The following is a 12,143-nucleotide window of genomic DNA, read 5'->3' as shown; positions in this document are numbered from 1 at the left end:
AGGTTGAAGATGAAAGTGAAGGGCCTTATGAAGTGATTGAAGGGCTGATGCAACCAAGATTTAGTTGTCAAAGAAGCAGGAATTAATGACACAAATGATTAGTGGAGACCTCTCAGCTATGGAGAAGGATATATATTTGCACATGCTGGCTAGTTTTCCTGATTTGTTCATTACTTCATATGAAGAGATCAGAGGGTTCAAGGGTGAAGAGATGCATATAGAGCTGAAAGAAGGTGCTAAGCCAGTGCGGCAAAGGCTAAGAAGGATGGGTCAAGAGCAAATGGAAGCCTTGCGGGTAGAGGTGGACAAGTTATTAAAGGCAGGGTTCATAGTTCCAGTGGAGAGCACAGAATGGATGAGTCCAGTTGTAGTCAGTCCAAAGAAGGATGGGAAGTGGAAACTTTGTGTGGATTTTAAACCCTTAAACGCAGCCACTAAGAAGAACCCATATCCTCTTCCATTCATGGATCAGATCTTGGATTCAATGGCAGGTTATGAGAGGTACAGTGTGTGTGATGGTTTTTCAGGCTATTTTCAATTGAAGATTGCTCTTAAAGACCGCACAAAGACAACTTTTATTACGCCATGGGGATGCTATTGCTACACAGTGTTGCCGTTTGGGTTGTCAAATGGACCATCTTTCTATCAAGAAAGAGCAAATTGGGTGCTGGAACCATTCATTGGTAGTTGTGTTAAGGCTTTTATGGACGACTTCTGTGTCTATAGCAGTAGGGCTGAGCATCATGAGAAGTTGCAGATGGTATTGGCTCGATATGATGAATGTGGAGGACAACTAAATCCAAAGAAATGTCATCTAGCATAGCCAAGGGTGAAGTTATTGGGCCACATGGTGTCAGAAAATGGCATTGAGGCTGATCCAGACAAGGTTAAGTCTATTATTCTTCTTCCATCACCTACGAGTACGAAGCAATTGGCAACCTTTATACACAAAGTGAAGTACATGGCAAGTTTTATTCCATTGTCGTCTCAGATTCTTTATCCATTACAACAAGTGGCAAAGCATGATCCATTGCAATGGGATGACAAGTGTGAAGAAGTGTTTCAAGAGGTGAAAGAGGTGTTAGGGGGGTTGTCAGCCATGCAGGCTCCTGATTGGGAGAAAGTTTTTTATGTAAATCCATCAGTAGGGGATGATGCCATTGGAGCCATGCTATTGCAAAAGGGGAAGGGCAGCCATTATATGAGGCCAGTGTATTGTGCAAGCCGAGTGAAGTTGGTAGCGGAGAGAAAGTTATCGGAAGTAGAGCTAGTGATGGCCAGTGTAATATTTGCTTGTCGACGATTTCGTCATTACTTGCTACCACGGCCTTTTGTTTTCTTGATGAGTTATGCCTTTTTGCCACAGTTAATTAATGGTATTAACATGTCAAATGTGGTGAAGAAATGGGTAATTGAGCTGCAAGAGTTTGAGTTCTCTTTTCTAGTGGAAGATAGTACAAGGGCTACCCTAGCTGATTTGTTGACCTATAAGGAGAATCCCCTTATTGTTAAGGAAGAGGTGGTGAGAAAGGTAGTTGAAGAAGTTCCACAGATCAGCAATGCACATGTGTTGTTCTTTGATGGTTCATACAGAAAGAGCCACGATGCAGCTTCAGGGGGAATAGCACTTTATGATCCAGAGGGGAAGCTAGTATGCAAGAGAGGGTTCAAATTGGATGCGCATAGTAACAATGAGGCTGAATATGCTACATTGGAAGCCGGATTACACATTTGTTTGAAGCATGGGGTTCGAAGGTTGAGCATAAAAGGTGATGCCTTGTTAGTGGTGAAGCAAGTGCTGGGTGTGTGGAAGAGCAAGAACAGCTCATTGAAGGAAATGTGCTTCAGAATTAAAGGCTTGTTAAAAAGGTTTGAAGCATGGAGCATCAAACACATTAAACGTGCTCTAAATGGAGAGGCACATGAAGCAGCTCAAGGAATGATTGGGGAGCTATTTGTGTTGAGGACCACTTTACCTCTTTATCATGGCCGGGAAAGTTTGGCTCAAGAAGAGGAGTTTTTGCTAACAGGAATCATTCCAAAGGAGATTCAGAAGTCTAAGGAGTATGGCTTTGTGCGTAGAGCATACAGGTACAAATTGATTGGTGATGTCTTATACATGAAAGGGACTGATCTCGTGTTGAGACGTGTACCTTGGCGGGAGGAGCTTTACAGAGTGTTGGAAGAGTGTTAAGGCGGTTACGCCGCTAGCGGAAGCTAAATAACGAGAACTCAACCAACAATAGAATTTGTCAGACGAGGACGAAGCTTGACCCGCAGGCGCATGGAAAAAACTAGGTGGGTGTCAAATCACCTACTCGACCTTCTAATGACAATCACTACTAAGGAAATCAAATCTAAGTTCTAAAATACGCAAGTGACTGAAATCCGTACTACGAACGAATGCTATACGAAACAGGATCTAGAATCATTGAATCGATCTCAAACTCAAGGGGAAGTCTATACACTAGGTAAGAACAACACCCTTAAGACTTGAACTGCAAAATCAACCTATAACCACTCCGTGCGGTAAACACGTATGAAGACAGGCCAAAAAATACAGGTGACCGAAACTTGACCCCGATGGTACTAATGTGTAGCTCTACTCGTTGTGGTTCTATAGATATGCTGCACGCTCTATTCCGACACACGAGTTGGAAGAAAACTCACACCGAAGCTCGTAGGAACTTACCACACATAGAAGCCGATAGCACGCACTCTTGGTATCAGTGCGTAGCTCTCGCCGTTGCTAACACAATGGCGGTGTCGCTTCTCCAATGGCGGCTCCGTAGCTCGTGTAGCAAGTAGATAAGACTCTCTCTCTCTCTCTCTCACTCTCTCTCAGACACAGTCACGGCGCTCAAAAACTCCCTTTTGATTAATAATCTGAATCCCCTTAGGTTACAAAAACTTTGGCTTATATACCTCAGCCTTGGAGGTGAGAACATCTCTAACTAATTACATCAGCAAGTGAAATTATTTCGGAATTACAAGCTGGAAACTCAATTGAGTCCCGTTACTTAATGAATGGCTCAATTCAAAATCAATGTTGGAAAGACATTTATTACAATCAATGGTTACAAAAATGATGAGTGTGAGCAAAAATGTGGGTGTGATCCTCTGCTGGCTCAACACTCCCCCCCTCCGCGTTCATGTCGTCCCTGACATGACCTTTATGCTTGGTCAATAAAGTCCTGTCGTCTTGAGCATCTGCAAATGTGATTCGTATCGCAGGTTGCCGATGGTCAAGGTTGGGCCGAATATTTTGCTTTCGTGGGTGAAAAAGCCGGTGTAGAAAGCTTCTTCGAATGTTTGCATGTGGAAGCTAGGCAAAAAACATAATCCTCTGGTATAGGAGGTGCAACACTTTTGGAGAAGGCTGCAATGAAAGGTCATACATCATATCAGTCACTGTGTCGGCCGTCGATAGTAGACTCGAGGTCGTGGCTTTATCTGGCGTGAACACTTCAATGCAAGCTAAGAGAGTCCTGCAAATTTTCTTGAGCATCTGACACGAAAGGTCAGGAGAGCCAGTAAAGAGCTTGATGGTGCCTGTTAGGGTTTTCACCATGTAGGCTTTACCTATTCTCTCTCCTGCCTTTGGTCCTGGCATCCTGGGGTAATTAAGCCAATTTGGCTTCTTTTCTACAATCCTGCCATGCTCTTTCCAGCTTCTGACTCTTGGCACCGGGCAGAAGGTTGCATTCTCCCGAATCTTCTTTGGTGCCTCCACCAAGTAGATGAGATAGGCTGGGTATTTGTTCAGCCAACCTTTCCTCCATCTAGGTTGCGAATCTACAATCTTCTTTGATTGTTCCTCTTTTGTGATGTCGCCTTCGTAAAGAGCGACATACTGCTCCTCCTCTATTCTCTTTTTTGTTTTTATCACTTCAAACTTCATCAAAGGGAAAGGCAGGCTGGGTTGCATCCACTCTTCATGGAGCACATTTGTGTCTAATCCCCGAAGTCTAATGGAGATGAGGAGTCTCCTCTCCCATTCCATTTCCGCCTTGGCACTCTCCTCTGCTGACTTTTCTATTTGGTCATGGAGCCTTTGTTCTTCTTCTTCAGAGATTCCTGAAGTTGAGGTCACCTCGTGAACTGGGGCTGGATCTTCAATTGTGGTTGCCTCTCCAGTTTCTGGTAGTTCTATGGCTGCTCCACCTGATTCTTCTTGTGGTGTCTCTGTCTCTCTTCTTTGTTGCTCTTGTAGATCTTGGAGCTGTTTGCGGAGGGTCTCATTCTCTGTTCTTAGTGTTTGATTTTCTAAAGTGAGCCTCTCCTCTGCTGCCAATGATCCCTCCGCAATGTGCAACCTTTGCACTTGCTCTAATCTTAGCTCTCTTTGTAAGCTTCGGACCTGGTCTTCCAGAGCTGGTACAAGAGCTCCTTCTTGTTCGGTTCCTGCTCTGCTAGCTCTAGGGGTAGTCCTGAGTCTAGTGATTGTTCTTTCTTGGAGCTCGACTCTTTCCCTTAGCTCAATGAGCTCATCTTTAGCCGCCTCCAAGTCGTCTTCCATCCGCTCCCTTGCTTCCTGTGCACTTGTTACTTCTCTTGAGGCCTCAGCTAGCTGGAGTATCAAGCCGTCTCTCTCGTTTTCCGCATCGTAGAGTGATGCTTTATGACTTTCAGATTCAGTCATAGCATCCTCTAATTTCCTCTGCAACTCGGCTTCCCTTTGTTTGGCTATCTCAATCTCCGCTTCCTTTGCCTTGGATCTTTCTTTGATCTTGTTGAGCAGTTCATGCACCATGTGCATGTCGTTTTCATCTTCATCTGTCAACTCTAAAGCTTTTTTGGCCACCACCTCCACTGGCTTTGGCTCTTCTAGTACGTTCTGCTCTTCCAGTTTTTCATCACTTTCTTTTGTACTCTTTGTATTTTCCTTTGTCCCTCTCCGATCATCTCGTTTTTGTAGGGTGATCCCATAAACTGCCTCAAGGGCCTCTTCTTCAGTGTACCCTATTGCTACCAGATCCTCATAATCGTTTTTCTTTTGCTAAATTGGATCTATCTCCTTTTCCTTGGTCCCGGCCTCCGGCTTTTCCATACCAGCCGTGTCCATCTCTACTATGGTCTCTTCCACAATGATTTCCGTCTTCTTCGGGCTGGGTACATCAGTAAAGGAGGGCTGATTGTCCTCAGTCATCTTGGCTTTCCCTTTGTTTGCTTGCCCGTCTTTCTCTTGAGGTTCAGTAGACTCATCTACTTTCTTCTTCCCCTTGTCGTCCTTTTGCAACTCAGATTTTAAAAGCTGTACTTCCTCTTCAGTGTATGGCTCGACAGGTTGCTGCTCCAGTATTGCCTCTGACTCCTCATAAGCTCTAATATATTGATCATATTGATCAACATGTGGCCTGGCTGAGCTAGTTCCGACTTTAGTGGGGTCTGGCACCCACTTTTCTTCAAAGTCCCCCTTTAGAGCTCTTTCCGCTCTAAACTGCTCCACTAGTCTTTCCATTCGTGCTGCTTTCTGACTTTTGGTTTGCTTGGGAGCAACCTTCTTCTTTGCTTTCTTCATAATCGGCTCCTCCACATTCTCTTCAGGTTCTGAAACTATTTATAGTTTCCTGCGTGCTCTTGTGGACGCCCTCTTGGATACTTCAGGCTGTTCTTCCTCCTCATCGGCTTCTCTAAGCCACTCATTCTGGGAGGGAACCTTTGGCCATTGATCTCTGGCTCCAATAGCTTCATAAGCTATTCTTGTCAGAACTTCAGCTCCTCCTATATACTTTGGCTTCTCGTTGTGCATGGCAATTACTTGCTCGTGTATGTGTTGAGCGTAATTCACCTCTTTTGGCATATTGCTCTTCAATGCCCATGTGATGGTAGTTGCAATGGCATGGGGTGGTGTCGTATACTTTTGCGGTCTTTTACTGCAAATATGGAGAAACTGGTTGTACAGTCGGCAAAGGGTTGCCGCTCTTTGGTCTGCCATATCTCCATAGGTTGCATTCTATTTCTTGGACCCATAAACCTCTATAGCCTCCCTTCTTTCCCTGACAGAGCTCCCTTTGTTGTGCAGTTTCAATGCATCTGCAATGAGCTGTGGAGTGATCTGTACCTCTACTTTCTCCCTATCTATTGCTGTCAATGTGGCTTTCCCATCCTTCTGAATGGATGTTGCCAACTCGTACACTCTTCTTGTATCCACACCTGATGGTCTCAAGGTGAAGAAACTGTGCAAGTTTGCCCTTTCCAGGTACCTGCTGATGTTCTTTGACCTGCTATAATCCACCAATTCTTGTGGGATCATCGGTATATCCACCGCTTGCCCTTGAGGATCTCTGAAAGTCCCCTGGTAGATCTTTATTCCCTCTTTCTCCAATACTGCTTCCTCCACCCAAGTTTTGGTTGGCTTAAGGGTTTCTGCTGGAATGTCAAAGGGTTCCGCTTCTGCAAGAGCATCTTTGATTGTCGGTCTTTTTCTCTTCGTTGCCGATGACTTGGCGGAATCCATGGATCCTGTAACTCCAATTTCAGAAGTTAGCGTCTTTTTAGTACTGAAAGCCGAAATGAAGCTTTTAACTATTCAAATTACTTGAAAATTGAAACATGAGCTATTCAGGGCCTAAGGATGCAGGGTAGGTGAAAAAAATATGCAAACTGGGCTCAAAATCATGCTGGAGACATCATACGCGTATGATGTCTTTTGTGTCAAAATGACTTCATATTGGTTGTGCTTGTAGATGATAGTGTATACATGAGTATCATATGCTTGGATTTGAGTTTGAATCCCATTTGGTCAAGTTTTGGCAAGTTTAGTCCAGTTCAAGCTCTTGGCAAAATTTTGAAAGGGAAATGGATTTTATGATCCAAATTGGATAAAACTTGGTGGTTCACCTTCAAATGGCATGTAGATCACTTCTGTTTGGTGGTTGAAGCCCTGAGGTGCCAAAATCACATAGTGAGACATCATACGCGTATGATGTCTTTTAGTGTATTTTTGGACCAAATGTCTCTATAAGCTTGGATATGGCTTTAGATAGGCTTATTCAGTGGATTTATGAATTTTGGATAGATTTTGGGCTAAAAATGGCTCTTGAGACATCATACGCGTATGATGTCTTTTTCATCAATTTTTCATGGGATTGATTCTGTGGACTAGTGAAGGACTGTCTCTACTCAAATCTTGGTTTGGACTTGAGTATGTTGGATTTGGGTAAAAATAGGCTTTGGATGAAGGATTTTCCCTCAATTGGGCTAATGGGGTGATCCACTTGACCAAATGGTTCCAAACTTCATATGTAGCATGTATTAGATATATATAATGGATGTATGATGTCAAATGAGCAGTTTTGGCTCTGTAAGTGCAAATAGACATCATACGCGTATGATGTCTTTTGTGTCAAAATGGTGCTTTTTGGTCCCAGATAGCTTATAGATGTGTTAATCAACAATCCTACAAAGTTTCAATGAGTTTGGAGTTATTTTGACAAAATTAGGACCAAAAATCAAGTTTATGGCCTACTTTGCGTCTTTTTGGTTTCCCTTGGGTTTTCTAACTCCAATTCTCATGATACTTGGTTCATAGGATGTGATTAACATGTGGAATGAGGCTATGCATTCAATTGTTGAAAAGGATGTGAAAATCATGCTGTGAGACATCATACGCGTATGATGTCTTTTCTTGAAATGTTGGTCTTTTTGTGCAAAGAATGCTTTGTGCTAGTGCCCTAAGCCCTGCTAACTAGTTTTCAACTTAAAAAGTCATCAGTTTAGCTAAAAAGCACCCTTATAGGCATTTCAGTCTCCGAAGTCGTCTTTTTGCCTTGGAGTTGAATTTCTTCAACTTTTCTTCTCGAGAGTTGCATTTCCAGCTCATTGGATATGTTGTGAAGCCACCTATTTGGTTGAACTTGACTTTGGCTCCCCGTTCTCCATCTTTCTCCATTTGGTTGCCCGAAAGCGTCTTTTTCACCATCGGTAAGTGAATCAGCTTTCTTTTGGGTTTTGCTTGCAAACATAAGTCATCCATGTATATTTGAAGCTGCTTGTGAAGTTTCATGTCATTTCGTCGTCAATTTTAGCCGTTATGCCAAAATGATGCTTTGTGTGTCCGCAGTCGACGAATCGGTTGTTCCGACCTACTTTTGGTGATCCAAACCCGGAGATACTCCATGGTTGCATTGCCCTCGATGTTGTTAAGCTTCCTGAGAAGTTTTGTGTCGTTTCGACAACTTTTTCCTGTTTGCCTCTTGCAGGCTCTGTTGACCTAGGGTTTTTCCAGTCGTTCTTTCTCGAGCTTTGAGTGTTAGCAACCCATCTTCTATACTAGGGTAACCCACCTATAAGTTCTTGCAAGGTTTGGTTAGGCAGTTGTGCCCCTACCTAGCGTTCTTCCCCATTCCCCGTCTGCTCTTGTTTCTTGGTTTTGGTCAGTTTTCGCGACAAAAGTTAACGATAAGCATCAAAAGCTTATGGCAACGAGTCTACCTCTCATGTCTGGTGTCCTCTGAGCTCTCGTAGCAGTCGTAGAAGGCGGTAGAAGGTCGGATGCTCCTGTGTGCTCTTTGCTCTCTCCAAGAAGGTAGTAGTGGAAATGAGCTTGAAAGTGATGTGAAAAATACTTAACTTCGGGCTTCTCGGATCACTTGTTACCAAATTTGACATGTGCTCCTATCTCGTCGTGAAATGCACTTTAGGATTTGAAATTTCTCAATTTGGACTCCGTTTGACCTGTTTCCGAGAAATCTGTCCACTTTGCCAAAATTCTATCATTTCGGGCTTTCCGCAACTTTTTCAGAATTGTACCCAATTTTTACCATGGGTTGCCCTTGTCATGAGGACCATCACCGTCTATTCTTTTCTTTTTTCCGATCTCGTTTCACCTGCTTTTTTATTTTTCTTTTACTTTTATCAAGAAAATCATAAAAAACAAAAGAAAATAGCAAATTGAAGCCAAAAAATTCCAAACATACACAATAAATAGCTGGTAACCCTGTGTATATGAATATACACTTATTTGTGATTTCTGGACTTGGATTACCACTTTTTTTCACTTTTTTGCTCCAAAAACACTCTTATTTAGTGATATTTACACGTCTAGAGACCCAAATTCATCATTTGATCTCTTCTTGTTGCAAAACAAGGTATATAAGGGCATAAATATTATCAATATCCGCAATCAAACATAAAAATTGCAAAATCATGTAAGACACTGCCCTTGTAATATAATTTTTGTTTTTCTTTGTTTTTGGCGCTTGTAGCTGCTTTGTAACTCCTGTATACCTGTATACCTCCCCCCCTCCTAGTCTGAGTCCTCCTGGACGACTATGAAGTGTCTGTTGGCGAAGCATTGTAGTTGTTTTGGTCATAAGTTCCCAATGCAATTGTAGAGCGATGATACAACAGTCTTTCCAATAAAGCTGCTCTTTGTTTGATTGAAGGATTGGTGGTCGGTTTTGGGTTGGTTTTGGCACTTTCGGTAGTAGAATCAGTAGATGGATTCTTCTTTACCTGTTGTTCTTTTTCACAATCCAAATCTGCTTCCGCTTTGCTTGTGCTTGCCACAAACTCTTTGCGACCCAAACTTGCTTTGTTCCGTGTGTTGATTTCCTCGCCTTGAAATACCTAGGAGTTTCCGTTGATTGTACTGAAGGGAGTTCCTGTTTACAAATCTTTGGGATCCAAATTTGCTTGCTATAGCTTTGTGCCGTCATGAACTTCTTTGGAATCCAGATCTGTTTCACTGTCCTTGATTGTCTGGAATCACTCTGTTGTCTGGTATTGAAGACTCTGCTTTCCACCTTTGTGTTCTCTGGCACAACCTTTTTTGGTCTCCATACCAACTTTGACTCCGTTTTTCCCCAAGGTTGAGCTGTTATATTATTGCTTGTCTTCCTTATCCACTGTTGAGAATTCCTCGTCGAAGAGTAATCCGGTTGTATAGAAACTTTTGGTTGCCATTGCTTCTTCTTTTTCTCTGGTTGTTGTTTACCTTTGTTCTTGGATTCTTCCCTTGGAGTTGTCTCTGATCCTTTGGTGAACTTAACTGATTGACTTTCACCTTCGTATTTGATAAGCACTGATTTAGAACTCCAGTCAATCATTGCATTGTATTGCTTCTGCCATGGTTGTCCTAGCAATAATGGATGTTGTGTAGCTTGGTCTTCAACCACGTAAAACATATGAGGATACACATAATGGTTAATCTGTATATGTAAAACTGTGCATCCGACAGTTTTGATTGAATTCTCAGAGTAACTCTTTAACTCTTGCTTGGCAGTTTGTAGTTTAGTGTCATTTGTCAATTGTCTATACAAACTGAGTGAAAGTAGGTTAGCTTGAGCTCCTGAATCCAATAGTGCTCTGGCTTTGATTTGGTTGGTTCCTACTTTGCATTCAATGATGGGTTCTTCTTTGTCATTATCCATTTCTGTTATACTGACTGCGTTTATTCGTATTGCTCCTTCATTGCGCTATTTCTGACGCAGTAGTCTTCTTTTCTCCATTCTTTCCTTTGCCTCGGCTTGCGCTTCCTCCTCAATCTTTTTCTTTTTCTGGACACGCAGCTTTTCTTGATGTATTTTGAGAAGCATGTCTTGGGTTAGCGGCAAAAGATACTTTTTCACTCTGCATCCACTAATCTAATTGGGCATTTCTTCTCCGTCTAATGTAGCAAGCTTGACGGCTCCACTTGGTGATAGATCTTTAATCACCAGAGGTCCCATCCTCGCTTTTTAAGCTTCTTAGCATGTTGTTTCAGAGTGTAAACTAGGACATAGTCCCCAACCTTAAACTCTTTAGTCCGCACATGCTTATCAAAAAATTCCTTTTGTCGCCTTTTTTGAGCGTAGATAGAAGCTACTGCTTTTAGGCGAAGCTCGTCTAGCTTTTCTAGGTCATCTATTCTATCAGAAAGCTCGTGCCCTGTCCACTCTAGATCCTTAGCCACCCTTAAGGTTGAAATCAAGAATTCTATTGGTAAGATAGCATTTAGCCCAAAAACCATGTTATATGGGGTCGTTCCTATTGATGTTTTATATGCTACCCTATATGCCCATAATGTTGAATGCAACTTCTGGTCCCAGTCAGTTCTCGACTCAGATACAATCTTCGTGAGGACCGTGCATATGGTTTTGTTTGTTGCTTCAGCTTGTCCGTTTGCTTGTGGATGATACGGGGCTGATTTCCTATGGATTACCATGAATTCATCTAGAAGGATCTTTATCACTTCATTTATAAAATGTGTGCCTCGATCACTCACAATTTCTATTGGCAATCCATATCGTACAAAGACGTATTCATATAGAAATTGTGCCGTGGTCCTGGCATCTGCTTTTGAGTTGCCTTTGCTTCGACCCACTTTGTTAGATAGTCTGTAGCCACAATGATGTATTGTGCATGAGTCTTATATGCAGGAGGTGAAATGGGTCCGACATAATCAATCCCCCATTTTGCAAAAGCTCTTGCCCCCATCATTGGTCTAAGCGGCATATCATCTCTTTTAAGTGGTACTTTGGTCCGCTGACAGTCATCACACCGTTTAACGTATTCCTCAGCGTCCATATGTAATGTTGGCCACCATATTCCTGCGGCTAAGACAAGTTTTGCTGTCTTATCACCTGAGAAATGGCCTCCACCTACTCCTCCATGAGCTTGCTCCAGGATTATCACATACTCAGACTCTGATGCGCAAATCCTAAGCTGGTTGTCTTTACCTCTCTTATAGAGTTGATCTCCTATTAAAGCGTAATCTCTAGCTTCTGTCTCTACAGATTTCTGACGAGCTTTTGACGTTCCTTCTGGGAAAGTTCTATTTGTGAGATATTCAACAATATACTGACTCCATTCTGGAGCGATCATTATCTGATATAATGTCGAATACTCTGCTGGCGGTTTTGATGAACATACAATACATACAGTGACATATTCATGTACGCTTTCTTTCATTCCTGGCCAATAGACTCCCAATTGTAACAAATTCCTATATGTGTTCCTTCTTGAACAATGAAATGCACATTCCTGAACATGTGCTTCGCGCAGATATATATTATATTCCTCAGGATTGATGCATAGTCGTAAAACATGATCATTTCCCAATTGATACAACCTTCCTGCAACCAATTGAAGATTCTTGGATTGCTGAATAGCAATATGTTTCTGGTTGTATTCTCTTCTATCGAACTCTCCTCCATAGG

The sequence above is a fragment of the Adiantum capillus-veneris genome, chromosome 21, assembly GCF_014529385.1.
Source record: "Adiantum capillus-veneris isolate H3 chromosome 21, ASM1452938v2, whole genome shotgun sequence".
Lineage (NCBI taxonomy): Eukaryota > Viridiplantae > Streptophyta > Polypodiopsida > Polypodiales > Pteridaceae > Adiantum > Adiantum capillus-veneris.
The sequence above is the reverse complement of the archived record's forward strand: the minus strand, read 5'-3'. Positions refer to the sequence as shown.